The sequence below is a fragment of the Pleurodeles waltl genome, chromosome 4_1, assembly GCF_031143425.1.
Source record: "Pleurodeles waltl isolate 20211129_DDA chromosome 4_1, aPleWal1.hap1.20221129, whole genome shotgun sequence".
NCBI lineage: Eukaryota > Metazoa > Chordata > Amphibia > Caudata > Salamandridae > Pleurodeles > Pleurodeles waltl.
Genome location: NC_090442.1, coordinates 482,352,844 through 482,375,159, shown reverse-complemented (window position 1 = coordinate 482,375,159; position 22,316 = coordinate 482,352,844).

Below are 22,316 nucleotides of genomic sequence, written 5' to 3'. Positions count from 1 at the left end.
CAGATCTGGGTCCTGATTTAGAACTGGGCGGATGGGGAACTGGGCGGATGGGTTACTCCATCACAATGGTGATGGATATCCCATCTACCGAAATTTAAATCCCATAGAATATAATGGGATTTAGATTTTGGCAGGTGGAATATCCGTCAACAATGTGATGGAGTACTCCGCCCGCCCAGTTCTAAATCAGGCCCCTAGTATTTTGTTTTGCCAACTGTAATATTTTAGTTTTAATTTTTGTGACTGTATGGATGATGGTTACCTTATTAGACAGATTATGCTCAATACAAGGTCAGAGATGGTTATGGTGACAAGACAGTTATAAAGGGTACATGTCTAATTTGTTCACTGGTAAATGCTATGCCAGATTTCCTAATTCTAATTTGTTTTTATAAATATTAGAACGTTAACAGGCCTCATTATTTTACTAAAACACACATATATTAAAGTCATTAAGCCTTTTATAGTGGGTTGTTGTACTGTGTTATGAGTGCAGAGATGCATTTTGTTTTTTGAAATTTTACACATTACATTTGTAAGCAAACATTTTGGTGTGGACTACCTACTCTTATAAACTCTACAGGTAGAAAATTTGCAAGGTAATATTTCTTGCTAGAATCTTTTCGGAAGGTCTGATAGGCTTGTCAGTCAGGATCTTGTAGTAAAAAATATATATATATATATTTGAAATAAAAAGAGATAAAGGAAAGAGATCAGATCATAAAAATGGTGTCATTCATAGGGCAATAGAGCCAAATCACTAAAGCAATCCATTTGCATCCATGAAAACATTCAGCTTAGGGCGATGGGTTGGCCACTTAAGACATTGGCTGTACAGCCCTATGAGTGACATAATTTTTCTTATCACGAACACTGTAACCTGAAAATGAGCATGCTTCTGTGCCAGGACTGGTAGGGCCAGTCCTTTAATTTCCATGTTTTTCTTCTAATTAATTTCCTTCTCAACTTTTTATTTTAATTATTTTTAAAGCACTCTACAGCTTCCCAGACAGTGCTACCATGCTACTTGCCATTCATTTAATCTGCAGTGCACCACGAGCCACAGCCTCTAAGACAGGGCATCGTCATGGAATGGTATTTTCTGTAGTCTCACTGTTTTACTATTCCAATATAATCAATGGTTAGGTTCTAAACATAGCAGAACAACAGAACGCCATGAATAATACCATTGCAGGACAGCTAACTATCAGCCATGATAGATTTGGGTAACCAGAGTCACCTGTTTAATTAAATGTGTTGTAAACATATGCCTCCCAGGTTTAGCTGGCAGCTTGTTTGTTCTGCAAGTGGATGAATGTAAGGGTGAATCAGTGGGTGGATGAATAGGCACATGAGTGCCAAGAGAACAGACAGCCCAGAGGTCATGTACAATGACTAATTGAATGCCTAAACCCCTCATTGACTGAAAGGGTACTTTCATCTAAATGCCAGACCTATTGGCATAGCCAATGCTTGTTCCTTTTTGGTTGTGCTGGCTTTAGGACTCTATGCCATTTCTAAACAGTTTCAAAACATGTGTCCTTACCCACATTAACATGTATATTCCATTGGTTTTATCTTACTGGATTATAGTACTTTTGAGTAAGGTCATCGTAGACCAGGGGGGTCTCCAACCTTTTCTGTAGCAAGAGCTACTTCTGATCACCAAAAATCATTGTGAGCTACTGAAGTTGAAGCAACTTGAGCATTGTTACCAGCCTCCCCCATGCCCAGCTTTACTGGTTCAAACAAAATACTTTGACCAGGGCCGCTATGCCAGGGCTGCCATGTGTGTCAGTGAGAGTATGGTCTTCAGTGATGTATGAAGATGTGTGCATAGGAATGGGATATCTGTGTATGGGTGACTAAAAGCCTGTGCCATATGTACTTGTGGCACAGGACACACCTTTTGCCACACAGCACCATTACAATGTAACACAAACATACAGCCATTTTTTTAAATGGGAGAAATTTAAAGTGCAAAAATGTCCATAAGATGGAACATTTGTTTACACTTGAAGATTCCTCCATTAAAGAAATGACTGCATTTTTCAATTATAACTATGGTCTGCTATTCTACTGATCACTGGGAGCAAGTGGTCTACTGTTTGTTACTTCACCACTTTGTAAAAACTTGAGAAAATTAAAATGAAAAGTTAACTTAATCATTAAGGTAACTTTTCATTTAAAATTTCTCTGATTTAAAAGCATTGAGAAACATCATTTTGTTCCCACCTTCAATGTTGAGTTGACAAGGACTTTTTTTTAAAGACTTACATTTTTAGAGCCTAATTTAGATCTCGGCATCGGGAATACTCTGTCACAAATGTTACGGATATCCTGTCCACCGTATTGCGATCCTATTATAGCCTATGGGGATCATTATACGATGGACGGGATATCTGTCATATTTGTGATGGAGTATTCCCTCCACCAAGATGTAAATCAGGCCCTTAGCTCTTCAGTTCTTCACCACTTTGCCTCACAATGGCCCTCATTATGACATTGGTGGTAAATCCCACTGACCGCCACGCTGATGGCCGCCAACTTACTACCGCGGCGGCGGATATCCATTCACCATATTATGACACACACACACACCAATTTGACAGAATACAGCCACAGACACAAATCGGCCAGTCCAAAGGTCAGTGATAAACTGGCGGTATAAAAACTCACACCGTTACGCCAACAGAACACAACTCACCACGGCGGACATTCAATGGCGATAAACCATTGGCGGTACATACCGCTGCGCTCACAATGGACACCCACAGACAAAACAACACCACATTGGACAATTCAAACAACACACACCTGACACCCATACACACACCACACCCACACCACTATAAAACACACACCACAGTACCCACCACCCTTTACGTTTGCAACTCATTGGCACAAGACCGACACCAAGACCAGTCTGACAACTAGAGTCACACACCACTCACACCCATATATCACTCACCAACACACTTCACCCCACACCCATGGCACCACAAAGACACCCCCATTTCACAGAGGAGGAGTTAAGGGTTATGGTGGAGGAAGTTGTCAAGGTAGAGCCACAGCTCTTTAGAGCACAGGTACTGCAAATATCAATAGCTAGGAAGATGGAGCTATGGTGGAGAATTGTGGACAGGGTCAACGCCGTGGGACAACACCCCAGAACAAGTGACGGAATCAGGAAGAGGTGGAACGACCTATGGGGGAAGGTACGTTCCATAGCAGCAAGACACCAGCACAACATACAGAGGACTGGCGGTAGACCCCCACCTCCTCCCCCACAACTCACAGCATGGGAGGAGCAAGTCTTGGCTATACTGCATCCAGAGGTCCTGGCTGGAGTCGGAGGAGGACTGGACACTGGTAAGTAAACTTTCAACAATTATTACCCCCGACCTGCATGCCATCACATACCCTCACCCTCACTCCCATCCCTCCACAACATCCCACACACTCCACCATCACATCTCACTAATCCCAATGCCAAGCCCTGCATGCTGTACCAATGCATGGACACCCCTCACAGCCCTGCATGGACACCCTTCACCAAAGCATGCACAGCATAGGGTAAGTAACAATCCCACCATACAACAACATACACAAGTAAAAGCTGGCAGGGCAACACCAACCATAGAGGGGAAGCCAGGGATGTACAATATGTCATACCCCTAAGCCATAACACATCATTTACATCCCCACAGGTACCCAAGCCAATGTCACCGGAGAAGTGGTGCCAGCACTATCCAGTCCCCCAACTGAAGAGGCCCACAGTGATAACAGCAACTCTGGTCTTCAGGATCTGGACGATCTACCTGGCCCATCAGGGACCACTGGACAGCTGGTTACGCAAGCCCACCACCACAGAGCCTCCCCCATCAGGAAACACCACTACAGCACCCATCAGTGTACCCACACCTCTGTCCCCAGGACATGTCAATCAGCAGTGTGTCCACCTGTACAGGGACCTCAGGCCACACCTTGCACACAAGACAATCAGGGACCTGGGGACAGTGGCAGTGGGCACACGGTTCAGGGGACAGAGGCACAGGCCAACAGGGAAAATGTGAGGAGTGCTGTGCACCAGGGGGAGGACAAGCCCAGGGAACTGACTCTCCAAGAGACACTCTCCGAGATCCTGGGAGCCTACCAACATTTCCAGGACACTATGGGAAAGATCCTGGACAACGTGCAGGAGAACAGGCGGGTGAAGGAGGGACAGTACCAGGGGCTCAGGGAGGACCTGCCGGCCATCCTCAAGACCCTGATCTCCATAGCAGGGGTGCTGGCAGACATGACCAACATTAGAGTCAGTCTCACACCAGCGGGCCCCTGCCACTGGCCAGACATCTGAACAGCCTTCCAGTTCCGCTGCCGCTAGTGGCCAGGAGGCCCCGCCATAGGATTGACAGGCCACCAGCACCCCTCTCCCGCAGAAGGTGGACCACCCGGAATACATTCCCTGTGATCCAGACAGAAGCCAGAGCAATATGCCAAGACCCCGCCAGGAAATGAGACTCTCCTGATTGTCTCCCTTGTGTCCCACTCAGTCACCCTGTCCACCTTGAACTGCCATTGCTTCCCTTCCTATGTCCCCTTGGACAATGCACCTGTGCTATAAACAGACTGGCACAATACCCTGGACTTTCCTCCATCATCACGCCATCACATTGCGCTTCCCCCAATATGTTAGGACTTCAATAAACACCCTTTGAAAAAAGTCTATTTGGAGTATGTTGTGTGTATCAAATATGTATTTTTCGAAACAGGCACAAACATTGCAAATGAACTCTACATAGAATGGGCATAGATTAATGACCTGTAGCTGACTGTAGTGATCACATCAGGAGTATTTGTTAAATCACCAACATCTGCAAAATGAATTGCTAGAGGGGACAGTAAGTGGGCATAGAAGTGGGAAATATCAGCATGCCACTGCCGCACAGATTGCAACCTAAGTCATTGAAATGTAAAGTTACACTGTCTTACCTGTGTTTCATTGGAAGTATTGACAGATCACAGATGTTCTGTTGTCCTCATCCTCATCCTCTGCTTCCTCATCCTCACTGTCCACAGGGTCTACTGCTGCCACAGGGGCCATCTCCAGTGTCCTCCTCCTGCAGAAAAGGTACCTGATGTCTGAGGACCAGGTTGTGCAACATGCAGCATGCCACTACTATCTGGCAGACCTTCTTGGGTGAGTAGCACAGGGATCCACCTGTTAGATGGAGGCATCGGAACCTGGCCTTCAGGAGGCCAAAGGTCCTTTCAATGATCGTTCTGGTTTGCCCATGTGCATTATTATAACATCCTTCTGCCCTTGTCCTGGTATTCCTCACAGGGGTCAGCAGCCATGATAGATTTGGGTAACCAGAGTCACCTGCAAAGATTGAGGGACAACATTTAGCCACACACTATCCTATATGGCCAACAACATAGGCATACACCAACATCTACTGGGTGGGAACCGGGGCTCGCCTATTAGCCACACCCTATGCCTCTGTAGTTGGCCCATCACATCTGGGATGCTGCTATTCCTTAGGACAAAGGCATTGTTAGAAATGGGGTTTCTGGTTGGCTAGGGTATGCACCTCAGCCAGGCAGAACCTACCCACTCTAGTCAGGGCAAGGGAGTTACACATCCAAGACAACCCCTGCTCACCCCCTTGGTAGCTTGGCACGAGCAGTCAGGCCTATCCCAGAGGCAATGTGTAAAGCGTTTGCACAACACACACAACACACGTGACGCACTATCCCCACCACAAAGGATACGCAACACCCAGTTATATGAAAACATACTGTATTGTACACAACACAATTATTAGACCAAACATCACATATCAGTAGTATCCTGCTACCTTAGCAGTTGTCAGAACATCAGAACATTACACATTAATTACTCTGCAAACTAGCAGTAGTCACATATAACTCTCAGTATTCTGCAACATAAGCAGTAGTCAGGAAACACGTTATTACACCAAAGCACTTGTCATAAGAATATCATGAACGCCCATAGTAGGAACATTATAAACCATATGGCAAGTCATACAACATATCAGTATGTTATGCCCATAATAGGAACATGTTCATACATATAGCAATACATCAAACACAGGTAGGCAATATAAATATTCAAGTCTGTAGAAAGAACTTTAAAATAAGTATATCGTTCCTGGTAGGGAATACCTGTGGTAATGATGAAGGCACCTCCAGTGCCTAGAGATGAAAAATGGGGCCCCAACGCTCCTCTGCGTAAAGCGGGGGCCTCTCTTATCCTTTGGCTAGAGGAGGGCGGCACGCACCTCCTCTCTACTGTGGACCGGTCCATCTGGGGGCCCATAATCACTGGGGGCCCCCCGGGCCTCAGCCGGCCCTCACAAGGGGGGCCAGAATCAGGGAAAATACCTTTAGTAAAGGAGGGGGGCGCCTCTATTTTCTGAGCGGGCCCCTCTTTGGGGCACCCCAGGCCTCCACTGTCCCTTCCACACAGGGGTGGGCCCCAAAAGCCAAGAGCACCACACACGAGGCCCGGCGGTGCGGGGAGTCTACGATGAGGCTTCCGCCCTGCCCGCTCCGCCAATTAGGTTGACCAGGCCCCTCCTGGGGCCCGCGATCGGGGCGTGGCCCGCACGAGGATTCTGGTGGGGCAGGGAGCCTCGGACGAGGCTTCCCTCCCTGCCCGTCTTCCACGTGCACGCTGCGGCCTGCTCGGGCTGCAGCCGACGGCAGGCACCCAAGTAGGTGCCTTCTTATGCACAGGGGGTGCTCCCTAGAGCGAACCTCGCCCCGGGGGCACGCTAGAAGTGCGTTCAATCCGATACTTGATACCTGAAGGTGCCCTGGGGGCACAAACTGCAGTGCGTCTCTGACAGGCTCGGAATTTCGGTGGAAGCCCAGGTAGCGGCGGTGAATCCTCCAGTTGTATAGCACTTACAATCACTGTAAGGACCACAGGGAAGTGTCTCAGAGCAGACACAGTCGAGCGCCCCTCCTGGTGCACAGCACCATTTTAATGAAGCGCCTTCCAGGAGCAAGGAAGCACAAACAAAGCACCCCTTGTGCTTCTTGTGGTTGCAGGGGTCAGGGGCCACAGCACCCCGCCCCTGGGGGGACAAAGCTTCAGAGAAAAGGCCCACAGTGGGACAGGGTCTAACAACAGGCCAGCGCAAAGAGGATGCAAGCAAATAGTAGTCCTTAACAATGACCAGGCAGGTCACAGGTCAGCACAGCAGCAGCAGTCCTTGGCGGTTCCTGGTAAGTCCTTCCAGCATTTCTGTGTCCAGTTCCAAGATGTTTCAAAGTCTCCACATTGTAGGGGAAATTCCCCTGTACTTATACTCAGTCCTTGCAATGTTTTGCAATGGTAGGGAGAGGAGGTTCCAGCCAGTTACAACTGTTTCTTCGAGTGCTCCCTCTCTCCTTCAGCACAGGCTCCAAACATCAGTGAGGAGTAAACGACCCTATTGTGTGAGGCCAGGTCACAGCCTTCACAAATGTAGGTGTGCCCTGCCTCTCCCTTCTCTCAGCCCAGGAAGACTATTCAGTATGCAGATGCACCTCTGTGACACCTCCACCCTCCCTGTGTTCAGGCTGTCTAAAAAGTATGCACAAAGCCCCAACTGTCACTCTGCCCAGACGTGGATTGGAGTCAAGCTGCAAAACACCTGAGTCATAAGCAAAGAGAAATGTGCACTTTCTAGAAGTGGCATTTCTGTCATGGTAATAAAAAATACACCTACACCAGTAAGCAGCATTTATTATCACCAGCACAACCATACCAAACATGCCTACGCTACCCCTCATAAATCAGACAATATCCCTTACACATAAGGCAAAGCATTTCTAATGCAATCCCATGAGAAGGCAGCACTCACAGCAGTGAGACACCAAGTTAGGCAGTTTGTTACTACCAGGACAGGCCACGCAACCTGGCACATGTCCTTCCTTCTACATACATGGCACCCTGCCCATAGGGCTAGTTAGGGCGTACCTTAGGGGTGACTTACATGCAGTAAAAGGAGAGTTCCGGGCCTGGCAAGTAAATTTAGATGCCAGGTCCCTGTGGCAGAAAACTGCGCACACAGGCCAAGCGCTGGCAGGCCTGAGACAGGTTTGAAAGTCTACTTCAGTGGGTGGCGCAAGCAGCGCTGCAGGCCCACTAGTAGTATTTAATTTACAGGCCCTGGGTCTAGAGATACTACTGTACAAGGGACTTACAGGTAAATTAAATATGCCAATTAGGTATAAGCCAATCATACCAACTTTAGATGGGAGAGCACCTGCACTTTAGCACTGGTCAGCAGCGATAAAGTACTCAGAGTCCTAGAGCCAACAGTGACAGGTCAGAAAAAATAGGAGGAAGGAGGCAAAAAGACTGGAGATGACCCCGCATAAGGAAAAAAGTCCAACAGGCATCATGCACCGACCCAGGATACTTAGCATTGATGTGGGAGATGTACTAGTCCGCCAAGCACAACATCTGAAAATTCATGGAGTGAAAACTCTTACGATTCCTGAACACCTGTTAATTTTGGCGGGGGGGCACAAATGCAATATGTGTTCCATCAATCACCCCAATTATATTGGGGATATATCCCATTGCATAAAACTCGGCCTTCACTGTGGCCAAATCCTCAACCTGGAGTAAAGCAATGTAGCTGCACATGTGTTTTATCAGGAAATGGATTACAGATAGCAGTTGCACAAGAGTGGGGGATCCCAGTGGGCTCACGGATAGCAGATATCAGGTCAGGCTCCAATTAAGCACACAGCTCTGTGATTGTGGGCTTGTCACATCTATAGGTGAGGATAATGTGCCTGTCTTCCAGTGTAGCCAAGTCCACCAGGGGTCTGTACACCGGGGTATGTCTCCATCTCCTATTCATCTGCAGCAGTAGGAATCTATGGGACAAAAGAGTGAGGAGCCTGTCACAAACTGAACAATGGAACCACATCAGTAGTTTGCATTCTGTAAACATGTAATGGGTCAGTGTGATTTGTCCAGTATGTGCCTGTTTCTCCTGTGACGCAGCATTATTCCATAGGCCTCTCCACCCCCTGAAATGGCGTCCGCCTGTCCTGTGTGGAGGGACAAGTGGAAATGAGGTAATTCCGGTGATGTTGTGCGTCATGGCGGGAGGCGGTCAGGAATGGCCATGTAATTCCTCATTGGTTAAAATTGTGCCCTATGGGGTACAGTGGCCAATGGTGATCTACACCGGCAGTGACTGTATGCACTGCCGTGGACGTGACTGCCGTTTTTTACCATATTCCTAACTTGCTATCTGACCTTTGATAGGAGAGGACCTACACTGCATGTGCTGCTGTGACCTGTGTCTGGAACCTACCATTGCCCGTGTGACGGGGAAAGGGCCTCAGCCTTCACTTCGGAGGAGTTGGAGAGACTGGTCAATGGGGTCCTGCCACAGTACGGACTGCAGTATGGGCTTCCAGACCAACAGGTGAGTACACCATGGGCACGATGCTGCATGTCGCATGCATGTATGGAGGTGATAATGTTATAAACTGGTATGGTGGGCCATATGTGTAACTGGCTAGACTGTTTGTCTAATGGTGTTTTCCTGTATGTATTGCCTCTGCAGGTCAGCGCTCATCAAAAGAAGGGTATATGACTTGCCATCGCCAAGGACTTGCGGACCCTGGGGTCTATGGCAGGCGGAGCACCCACTGTCGCAAACGGTGGGAGGACTTCAGACGCTGGGCACGGAAGACGGCAGAGGTCCAGCTGGGGATGGCCTCCCAATGAGGAAGGGGTGCCCGTCAAACCCTGACCCCCCTGATGGCCCACATACTGGTGGTGGCCTATCCAGAGCTGGATGGGTGCTTGAGGGCATCACAGCAGCCACAAGGGGCTGAGTACAGTGGCTATCATTACAACGTACTGGTGGGGTGGTGGTTGTGTGTTAGTGGGTGCCCCTAGGCCAGGCCTGACATAGCAGCGTAGGTCCTCTAGTGGCTAGGGGTCTAAAGGCATAATACTGCCTACCTAGCTTGTTAGCATCCACAACTGCCCAGGTCTGCATGGGTCCCATGTGTGCTACAGTTGGCGGTGAGTGCCACTCCACATGCCTTGATGGTTAGCAATATCAGTGGTGGTGCAATGCATAGTGCGTAGGCCTGTGTGTGAGGGTGCTGTGAACGCCAACAGTGGTGTTGGTGCAGTTATTGACCCAGTGTGTCCTTTGTCTCTCTCCCCCCCTTTCTTGTTTTGCCATCCTGTCCTTATGTGCATTACTATCATCTGGCACAGGAGCAGAGGCACCAGTGAAGGAGGGAGCTGCTTCTCACAGGATCCAGGAGGCAGAGTTCACCGATGCTGAGTGCACCAGTGGGACGGAGGGTGAGTGGAGCACCATGGCGGCGACTGGAGGGGACAATACAGACTCAGATACGTCCTCCGATGGAAGCTCCCTGGTGGTGGCGGACACTTCAGTGACCACCCCAGCTACCGCCGCCACCTCCGTACCAGCACTGCCCTCCCAGCAGCCTCTCAGCGAGTTTCCCGTGCCAGCTCTCCCAGGAGGGTGGGCATCTCCTTCACCCCTGGTTGGAGACACCTGTCATAGACATTGCAGAAAATGCACCACTGGCTTGGAATTCATATGTCATTCTTAGGCCACTTTGTACATTTACATCACTCACTATATGACAAAACTATACAGTTCCAGTGAGCACCACTGTAGTGTGTCTAAGCTGCAGTTTAAAAATACTGCAGGGTCGTCCGCATGGGAAGACAACACATGAAGATATGAAAGTCTGGCTAACAGCTGGAAGAAATAATATGCCATGGCTCCTGGCTGCACCCAGGCACTGCAACTGTTCTCCACGTATTAGGCTGTTGATCTGGTGTTGCTGCTACAGGGACACAAAAGACAAAAGGGTTTTCGACTCCAATAAGGCCCAGCTGACAACTATGGACTGGCTCCTAATGAACCCCTGGCTGGAGATAGACCTTGTACCTGCCTAGAAGCCTGTGTGAGGGCACAAGGGCCAACGGAATGCCTAGGAGGAAGTATCTTAGCAGTTTGAGAAATGTAGGACTTAGTACTTTTTTTATACCTCTGGATGACCGGGACACTTGACTTATTGAACCTCAACCCCATTGCAGTCGACCTGAATTTGCAGAGAGGTGCCATGCAGCAATGACTTTCGTTTGACGCTTTATTTTTTCTAGGCTATTTTTGCCATAAAACTTTTACAATTCATTTACATGGTCTCCCTTACCAGATTTTAATCATTTAGTGTATATTTTTCTATGAATTGTTTCTTAATTATGTTGTTTTCTTTACTTTAAAATTGTTTGGTACTGTTTAAAAGTAACACACATACTTCTGATTAATTGTTTACTGTTTTTTGCATGCTACCAAGAGTTGAGCAGAAATTCTGCTAGAACTGTTTCATATCTTGTGTTTATGAAGTTGGTAGTAGGAATTAGCTATCCTAAAAAAAAAATTAAAATCTTGTAATTCAAATATTTCCCTCCAAAATTACACAAATGTTTTCTGTGAAAGAAACAGGCAAGCCCTTATGTAGATGTCTGCAGCCAGAAAATCCAAAAATTTCTTTCCAGTGAATATCAATCAATCAATCAGGAATTTGTAAAGCGCACTACTCACCTGTGAGGGTCTCAAGGCACAATATTGATGGCCATTCACACCTATCAAGAGAGGGAAGCTAATACCAAACTGATTCTGACTTACTTCCCAGTAGCCATATTAGTGTAATTAAATTAAATTTTTACAGTAAGACCAGGAGAGTTTTTTTTATGTATAGGAATTACCTTTTGATGTGGAAGTATGACATGACTGTTGAATAAAATTAGGGATACAAATATGTTTTTTGATTTGTGATTTAATGTAAACTGTTATATTGTAAAAATCATATCACTTGCTATCGTCAGACCTGAAAACATAATGAATGCCAATTTTGCATTTTTAGGTGAAATAAAGTTCCAGTGTAAGCTCAACATGACGTCAAGACCAGAGGCACTAACTTGTATATAGTACCGATGTCCTTGCACAAAATGTTTCTCATGGCTCTTATTATGATGATAAGACTGCATGTTTAGGGTGGCAGCACCACTGAGTGTGGGAGACTGGGTCAAGCCATACTGTCTGGATGCTGTCAACCTATCTTCCGGCTAACCCACAGTACCTCACCGACCACAATCAGGGTAGTAGTGGTTTGTGGCAACCTAAACCTGACACTCTGATCCCTCAGGGAAGTTGCGGTGAACAGATCACACCCCCTTTCGCTCAGTTACTCAGAGACACACACATGCCAGGGCAAGACTAGAGATTCAAGCTCGATTTCAATTTATTTATTAAAGCAATTGCATCCTAGTGTATGAAGCATGGGGGGCTGAGATGATAAGGCAAATGAAACATAATTCAGTGACCATTATTACAATGAGCATGAAAAAAATAAACAGCCCCACCATTGTGTATGGCTCTAGACAGTCTAGCGATCCCTGCCCAACCTCTTTGTATGAGAGCATTATGGTAGTAACCCATTTGCCGGTCTTGATCTAAGGGAGGAACCCCAACCCCATACTTGAGTTGAATATCAAAGGACTGCCTGTTGTCTGAATGCAAATCCTCTCAGGAGCTGAAAGGTCAGCGTGAGGATCTGCAAAGCTGGCTGCAAGATGATGTATGCACCAGGATGGCCATAACTGGAATGACCTCTGTCCTCTTTAGGCCTATGTGTTGTTTATAAAATAAAACCCTACATAGTTCATGGAATTAGGCCTGTGTTCATAATACGACTAGTGGATAGGAACTGTCTCATGAGATGACAATCGAAGCTGGCATATCAGGTACTTAACGTAACAGCCTTGGAGAAGGCACAGAATGCGTGTTGTGATAAAGGCTGATAAAAATGTGGTTACGTATATTGTCTTCCTATAAAGAGGCAGCTGATTAACAGTATGAAGCAATGCACTAAAAACAAGATCTGCTAGATAAATGACAATAAATAAAATATATGTGTGTTTAAAGGCACAGGTCCTGAAACTAATTAAAATCAGGGTTTCTAACCCAGCACTAAAGGGCCACTACAACACCCTCCCCTTGTCGGTTCAGAAGTACAGATCATAGTAAATATAAACTAGAATAAAACCTATAACATATATTAAACCCAGTGATAATAATACACTACAGCATTAACTTGCATATAAAAAGGATACCATGTCCTGATCAATAAGCACAGCAATCAAAGGTACACAGCCAAATAAATCATTTTAGAAAAAGGGTGACAGAGTAAAAGTCAGTGGAATCCTGCAGGAGGTCATCCAAGACAGCAGTGGAGATAGAATCTAGAACAGACTCCACTTCAGCAGACTGATGTAGGAAGAATAGGAACACATCATTTACATCACATACATACAAAAATAATTTCCCAAACCCCAATACAAACATTTTAGGCTAGGGATAGTTGTAAACCAGTGTAAGTAGTGAAAGGCTTAATGCATGACATGCTAAAAAAAAAGACAGACTGTGGGTTCAATAGAAAAGACAGTTCATATTTAGGACAAACAAACACTTATTATTTAGGAAACGTATACACATGCTGCATTGTTAAGTTAGCTGTGCTGAAACACAGAACAGGCCCAAGCCACATTAGAATGAGGGTTTTTCTTTAAAGCTGCACCAACTGTTGTTTTCAAAATCTTCACTTAGCACGAACAGGGTGGAACAAAAGGGTGTATCCTGCCTTAGCGCAATGGTCCTAAAAACCACAAGTCATTTATATCTTGGTGAGGGGAACTTTGTAAGGGTCAGATAATAATTTGCACAAGGCAGGGCTACTGTGAGCATCATGTAACAAATAATCACTTGTCATGCAGAAAGATAGAGATGCTGAATGACGTCAATGTTACTTACCCACCCATGAGGCGACAAATAATCGTGCATGTGCTCTTATCAAGAGGTACCTCTCCCCTATTATCTTATCTGTACTGCTTGTTCTTGCTTACGTCAATGCTTGTGAGAGAAGTTTTTTGTGGATTTTACAGTATAAATACCACTGCTTGTGAGCTAGAACTTTGAACTTCAGTTATGCTCTCTATATTGAGAATGCCTGTCGTTCCCAGCTGAAAACAGATTAAACCTATATTACTTTGTCAAATTGATCTGTCTTATTTTATTAACAGATTTCCTTCTAACATATTGGCCAGATAAGCCAGGAGCTCTACTTTGATCTCACCAACTGCTTGACTGAGGGCCCTGCCTGTCTTCACGAGGTGATTTGTGCACTTTTTGAAAGAGGTAAGGGAGATGCCAACATTTAAGTAAAAATCTCTGATTTTGTGGGGATGGATGGGACTCAGGTGTTTGGCAGTTAAGGTGGACAAAGTACGAGGTCTGTTCCTTTTATTTTATAAAGACATTCACAATTTTGATACTGTAATGTATATAATTTTGGTGTTTGTGTGCAACATTGTGTATGAATTGATACAGTATTAAGGGGTAAGTCCGGAAGATACAGGGAGCTTGAGTAAGTAGTCAAAAGTGGTCAAGAGTAGTGTAGGACTTGGGGCTGAGCAATCAGTGTATGTTCTAAAGAACACTCAAGTCAACCAACCCAGACCTTAAGTCTGGAAGTCACAATTTGTAGTTGCAAATAGTGAAAAGTTGTCCCCTCTATGAATCCGGAGGGGAGTGACCAGTAGTATTTTGTTTGCCCTAGTATGAAATTAAGAATTACTGTGTATCTATATGCATGTATACATAGAAATGTGGCCACATAATAATGTCAATATATAAGTTTATGTTATTTAGGGCCAGATGTATGGAAAGTTTTTGCACTCACAAACGGTGCGAATTACAAAAATCGGCCGTTTGCGAGTGCAAAAACCTGGTTTGCGATGCATGAAAGGCATTCGCAGACCAAAAATAAGAAATCACAAAATTAGCAATTTTTTGCGCTGCGACCTGGTTTTGCGAGTTGCATTTTGCGATTCGGTATTTCCAGTAGGAAATTGCGAGGTGCAAAATGCGATTCGCAAAATCCAAATTGGAAATAGATGCATCAAAAAATCGCAATTAGCGATTTTTCGCAGAATGCCATTTTGCACATGCAAAATACCACTAAGTGAAACCAGGTGGTAACCAGGGGCACCCTATATAAAGAGGCCCAGAATGCCTCAGACTCTTTTCCACAATGGCTGCACTCTACGTCATGGCAAGGAGGATGTGGATCTTGGCAGGTTTGAGGAGAGGGAGGAGGAGACAGGAGCGCATTTTCAGAGTGCGCATTACACTATTTGACCTGACAGAGGAGGAAATCTTTGAGCGTTATAGGTTGAACTCAGCCATGATACTTGATCTGATAGCTGATCTACAACCCGTACTGCAGTGCAGCGGCTGGGGTGTTGTCACAGAGTACCCTCTCCAGATTTTTCAATGCATTTATCAACGCCATGCTAAGCACCTCCAACAGTACATCAAATTCCCCCACACCCCACAGGAAATACAGCAGACAAAAATAGAGTTTTACCAGATAGCACAGTTCCCCCACGTCCTAGGTGCCATAGATGGCACACATGTGGCAATATGTCCACCATCAGTCACAGAGTATGTGTACGGAAACCGTAAATACCAACATTCCATGAATATACAGGTGATATGCAATGCCTCCTATATCATAACTGATCTCGTGGCCAGGTACCCAGGGAGCACACATGATTCGTACATCTTTCGTCACAGCGGCATTCACACAAGACTGCTAGCTGGGGAGTTTGGTGAAGGATATCTACTAGGTAATGTCACTCTGTACACTGGCGCATAGATGACAAACCCATGTCAGATGGCAGAGTTACTCATCACACCTTCTGTCCCTTCCAGGAGACAGTGCCTACGCAGTGCGCACCTACATGATGACGCCCTACCTCAATCCCGCAACACCAGCAGAACGGAGATACAATGCAGCACACAGGGCAACCCGCAACGTGGTGGAGCGCACATTTGGCCTGCTGAAGAGTCGCTTCCGTTGCCTCCACAAAAGTGGAGGGGCACTACAGTACAGTCCAGAAACCACATGTAGAATAGTGGCTACTTGTGCAATCTTGCACAATATAGCTACAACCAGGGGTATACCTATAGAAATCAGTGACACTGAATCAGATGAGGATGACGATCCCATACCACCTCTACAGCCAGCAGACAGGACCAGTGCAGCAGAGGGAAGGCAAAGGCGTGCCGACATCACACACAACCATTTCAGACGTGAGTATGAATGACAAAAATCCACTGACAACTGTACCTGTAGTGATAGAAATGTATTACCTTACGTCAGGTAATGAATGAGTGATAAATGAAGTAAACAGGTGATGGAAAAAACTAAAATTAACAAAAGAACTGAGTCACGCAGTATTACGTCATAGTGGCAATACCAGTGTTAATGCGGCAAGAGTCACTTTCTCCTCCCACGCACACCACTCGGGTGCCCAGTTAACTCACTGGCACCCTGAATGTCACCTTCAGTGGCAGTGCTGCGTCTGGCATTGCGCCGTCTGGTGTCTGCTGCAGGTACGGCAACACTACTGAGGCTAGAACTGTCCTCAGTGTCCCCCAAGGCTACCTCACTGGGAGTGGCAGATCTCTGTCCCAGGACAAGTTCAATCACATTAGTGATGTGAACAAGGCCCTGGACCACTTCCCTGCTGGTGTGTGCAGCCTCCACTTGTGCCGCCACAGCGCGACGGGCGATGAGTGCTGTGGAGGTCGCCATTCTGTTGGAGGACCTGCAGTAGCTTGCAAACATTGTCCTGAATCAATGTTCATGTCTGCGCCGGCTAACCCTTTCATGGCGCAGCTCTTGGCAGAGGTCACGCACTGCACTAGTAAGGTCCCTAGTGTCCTCAGAAGCCTGCACCTGTCCCTCATGCAGCTGTGTGATGTTGCTGTTCAGTGCGTCCAGTTGCCGATGCAGGCCCATCATGTGTCTATTGTGGACTCTCAGGTTCCGGTCCAAACTAAGTATATGCTTGTTTTGCAGGCGCTGTTGCTGATGTTCCTGGGGTCTCCATTCTGGCTCAGGTGTTTCTGCTCCTGCTGAGTGCTGCTCTATGTGGCTGGGCTGCTCTCTCTCAGAATGCTGTTTTGGGTGTGGCACCTGAAACTGCCTGGGATGACTCATTTCCTGCTGGTGATGTCATCAGGCTCCTCCAGGTGTGCATTCTCAAACTTTCTTGCAATTTGCGATTTTTTAACGAATCGCAAAAAAATCGCAAATTGCGAGAATGCAAATTGCGATTCGGTAAATGGGCCTCGCAAACCACAAATAGCGATTTTTAAGAAATCGCTAATTACGAATCTCAATTTTGTTACATGGCCAATTGCGACTCGGAAATAGCGATTTAAAAAAATCGCTATTTGCGATTCTCAGACCCCAGTTTTCATACATATGACCCTTAGTGTATAACTTAGGAATAGGTACCAGACCTCCTATTCTTATGAAGGTTAAGTTATAACAGTATACTCAAAAGTAAAGTAATTGACTGGATTGAGCAAATGTCCCAAAAAGTCAACTAATTAATTCCATATCCCTGAATTAATTATTAATTTTTATAACGTCAGGCTGTCGCCCTCTGCAACAGAACTGACCTTAGTAGACCAGTAGTATCAATACCATAGAATCATTTTTTTAAGTCAGAAGTTTATGAATGCCTAGGTATTTATAGTATATCACCTCTAGGCCTTAAAATAACCAACATTGACATAAGGGAAATGCCCATTAGACAATTAAAAATAATTATTCAAAGAAATAATATAAAGGACATTGTCCACCAAGTTCAATGTAGTGTAGTACCCTCATGAACCCCATAACAAATACTGAAACTACTAACTATTATCCCCATTATGAAACTATAGAGCCTCAAGATTGGAGGCAAGATGAATGATCAAACAGTATAGACTGGGACATATACACATATCTTGAGGGTATACAAATAGAAGAAGAATTATCAGCTACTATACATACAAATATATTTAACTACCTTTCAGATAGATGTGAACAGGACATTCGCATAATTAGAATAAAAGAGTTTGTTTTGAAATCTACAAAACCTGTTGCAGTTGTCTTTCCAAGAGTAAGGCACCCCTCTGAAGGCCTCTAAAATATTCCGTTTAATTTTTCATGTGTGACACTGGTGCCACCTTGCGGCCAGAAAGTGAATATATTGAGGTCACTGCAGTTTTTTAGTGGAACCATGGGCAACAGTCATGTGAATTCCCTGCAATAATAACAGACTCATATTTAGCATTAGACCTCCTACTGTATGTATTTATTAGGGACCTCCCAGTGTAGAATTTAGCATATGAGAAACTTATAAACATGTATATATATCACAATAACATTATTGTTTGTTGTGTCAGGCAAACAAACCACTTAGACCACACATAAATGCACCTACCTAATATATATATAAATGAACAAAGTCTTTCAGAGTTTAGGGATATACTGTATATATGATGTTCACCTTCACAGCCTAGGAAGTAAATAGAAGTCCATTTAGAGTGTAAACCATATAGTACAAAGGATTAAGTTCACTAAACAGACATGGGGTCTCCTTCAGAACACATGGTTAACGTGTTCTCAGGAGACAAGGACAGGATAGGAAAATACTATAAGGAATGGTACAAAGCAACATTAGAACTTTCACATGCGTGGCCCAAAGAGGGCACGTTTTATAATACAACTATAGAACATATGGCCACCTTCATTCAGAGTAAATTCAAGGGAAATAAACTTGAGAAAAGGAAGATCACACTAGACCTATGGAGGGTCTTTTGTGAAACAAATATGAATGAGCCAAATACAAAGCCTCAGACCCTCCCTTTGGCTCCTCCACCTCCCTATCAAGATGTGCAATTAAGGTTAGGCAGTGCAAAGGCACAGGGCATGTATACGATGCAACCTGGTACCCCACACTCACTACCCACCTCTTCACATCCCCTTGCTGTGGGTTATACAGACCCCGAGTATAGCCCACCATTAGAATCTTTTTCTGAACATAGAGAATATGCCCACCCATCTCCATGTCCTCAAATGGCCAGTATACCATGGGAAATGTTAGGTGGGGACAGTACTAAATACAAAGGGACAGTAGATATCACATGTACACTTCATTTGGAAGACGAGATGTCCTCCACTAGAAAAGATGAAGGTATACCTTATGAGGGGTCAAGAGAGGCACAGAGAATGGATGCGAGTAGAAAAAAGAAAGGTGTTTTGAAAAAACCGAGTATCAACATTAAAAATGAGACAAGAAAGTTAGCTTACACACCAGAAAGTCCTCCCACAGTGTGCTGGAGGTTCATGCACCCAGGAATAGAGGAGAATAGTGTAGGCAAGGGGGTCACAGTGCAGGAAGATGGACGGGTAGACCAAAGAGCGACTTGTGGAAAGGAGGAAGGGCCCTTGAGGCAGTCAAGGGCCCTCACTGGGCCACAAATGATTGAACAAGAAGGACTAGAGGACACAGGGGGTCATTCCAACCTTGGCGGTCGGTGTTAAACCAGCGGCCAAACCGCAAACAGGCTGGCGGGTAAAAAAATGGAATTCCGACCCTGGCGGAAACCGCCAACAGAGACCGCCACATTACCACACCGCCCGCCACGGCGGCACAAAAAAACAGGGCGGCGGTCACCGCCAACAGACAGGCGGGAGTCAATGTACCACCCTATCACAACACACCAATCCGCCACCTTTTCCGGGGCGGTAGCCCCGCCGATAAAAACATGGCGGAAACAGCCATTTCAAACGGAAAACGCTCACCTCCATACACCCCACGAGGAATCAGGACAGCATGGAACCCGAACTCCACATCCTCCCAGTGATTGTCTTCCTGCTCCTCTACCAGGAGCACGAACGTCGGCGCAGAAGACACCGGTGAGTACTGCACCTACGACACAGGGGAGGGGGGAGGAGAAAATATTACGGGGACACACATACGCGACACACCCACCCCCACCCTCACCCACTACAACACACACATCAATGCACAGTAATACATCACAGTCACCCCCCCCCCCCCAAACCCCCTGGAAGAATGCAAAGACAAAAGGAAATGATTCTAAACAATGGAATATATTGTATTACTGGCAGAATTAAATATATATATATATCTACACATCAAAAACATTCATATACTGTACATATATGTACAAGTCCGAGCATTGTATCAGGCATTTTCCGTGGACCACTGGGCCCAAATCACATGGGCAAAGCCCACACAGGATACCTGACTCCAACGGAGAGAACACTGCAGGGGCATCAGATAGGAAAACTACAGGCACCTCAGGGGGAAGGGAAGAGGGGGCACCTCAGCCAGATGAGTGCACGACGCCAGATCCACGAGGGGCCTCAATGGCCACTGTTCAATCCTGGGGAGTGCAAAGCCACAGTCTCTCAAGTCTCTGCAGTGGGTGGCTTGCCCACTGTGCCATCCTGGGGAGTGCAAAGCCACAGTCTCTCAAGTCTCTACAGTGGGTGGGTTGCCCACTGTGCCATCCTGGGGAGTGCAAAGCCACAGTCTCTCAAGTGGATGCATGTCTCCACTGGTTCTGGAGGGGGACTGGTGCCCAGAGTGCACGTGCAGCCCTGCCCGACACAGATGCAGGCCTGCCCCTGCCGCTAATGGGCCAGCGGTGCTTGAGACGGCGGTGCCCAGTGCAGCGGTGCTTGAGACGGCAGTGCCCAGTGCAGCGGTGCTTGAGACGGCGGTGCCCAGTTCAGTGGTGCTTGAGACGGCGGTGCCCAGTTCAGTGGTGCTTGAGACGGCGGTGCCCAGTTCAGCGGTGCTTGAGATGAAGGGCCCACTTCAGCGGTGCCTGAGACGGTGGTGCCCAGTGCAGCGGTGCTTGAGATGAAGGGCCCAGTTCAGCGGTGCTTGAGACGGCGGTGCCCAGTGCAGCGGGGCTTGAGACTGCGGTGCCCAGTGCAGCGGTGCTTGAGATGGCGGTGCCCAGTGCAGCGGTGCTTGAGATGAAGGGCCCAGTTCAGCGGTGCTTGAGATGAAGGGCCCAGTTCAGCGGTGCTTGAGACGGCGGTGCCCAGTGCAGCGGTGCTTGAGATGAAGGGCCCAGTTCAGCGGTGCTTGAGACGGCGGTGCCCAGTGCAGCGGTGCTTGAGACGGCGGTGCCCAGTGCAGCGGTGCTTGAGATGAAGGGCCCAGTTCAGCGGTGCCTGAGACGGTGGTGCCCAGTGCAGCGGTGCTTGAGATGAAGGGCCCAGTTCAGCGGTGCTTGAGATGAAGGGCCCAGTTGAGCGGTGCTTGAGACGGCGGTGCCCAGTGCAGCGGTGCTTGAGATGAAGGGCCCAGTTCAGCGGTGCTTGAGACGGCGGTGCCCAGTGCAGCGGTGCTTGAGACGGCGGTGCCCAGTTCAGCGGTGCTTGAGATGAAGGGCCCAGTTCAGCGGTGCCTGAGACGGTGGTGCCCAGTGCAGCGGTGCTTGAGATGAAGGGCCCAGTTCAGCGGTGCTTGAGACGGCGGTGCCAGTGCAGCGGGGCTTGAGACTGCGGTGCCCAGTGCAGCGGTGCTTGAGATGGCGGTGCCCAGTGCAGCGGTGCTTGAGATGAAGGGCCCAGTTCAGCGGTGCTTGAGATGAAGGGCCCAGTTCAGCGGTGCTTGAGACGGCGGTGCCCAGTGCAGCAGTGCTTGAGACGGCGGTGCCCAGTGCAGCGGTGCTTGAGATGAAGGGCCCAGTTCAGCGGTGCTTGAGATGAAGGGCCCAGTTCAGCGGTGCTTGAGATGGCAGTGCCCAGTTCAGCGGTGCTTGAGATGGCGGGGCCCAGTTCAGCGGTGCTTGAGATGGCGGGGCCCAGTTCAGCGGTGCTTGAGATGAAGGGCCCAGTTCAGCAGTGCTTGAGATGAAGGGCCCAGTTCAGCGGTGCTTGAGATGAAGGGCCCAGTGCAGCGGTGCTTGAGACGGCGGTGCCCAGTGCAGCGGTGCTTGAGATGAAGGGCCCAGTGCAGCGGTGCTTGAGATGAAGGGCCCAGTTCAGAGGTGCTTGAGACGGCGGTGCCCAGTGCAGCGGTGCTTGAGACGGCGGTGCCCAGTGCAGCGGTGCTTGAGACGGCGGTGCCCAGTTCAGCGGTGCTTGAGATGAAGGGCCCAGTGCAGCGGTGCTTGAGACGGCGGTGCTCAGTTCAGCGGTGCTTGAGATGAAGGGCCCAGTTCAGCGGTGCTTGAGACGGCGTTGCCCAGTCAGCGGTGCTTGAGATGAAGGGCCCAGTTCAGCGGTGCTTGAGACGGCGGTGCCCAGTTCAGCGGATCAGGCCATGG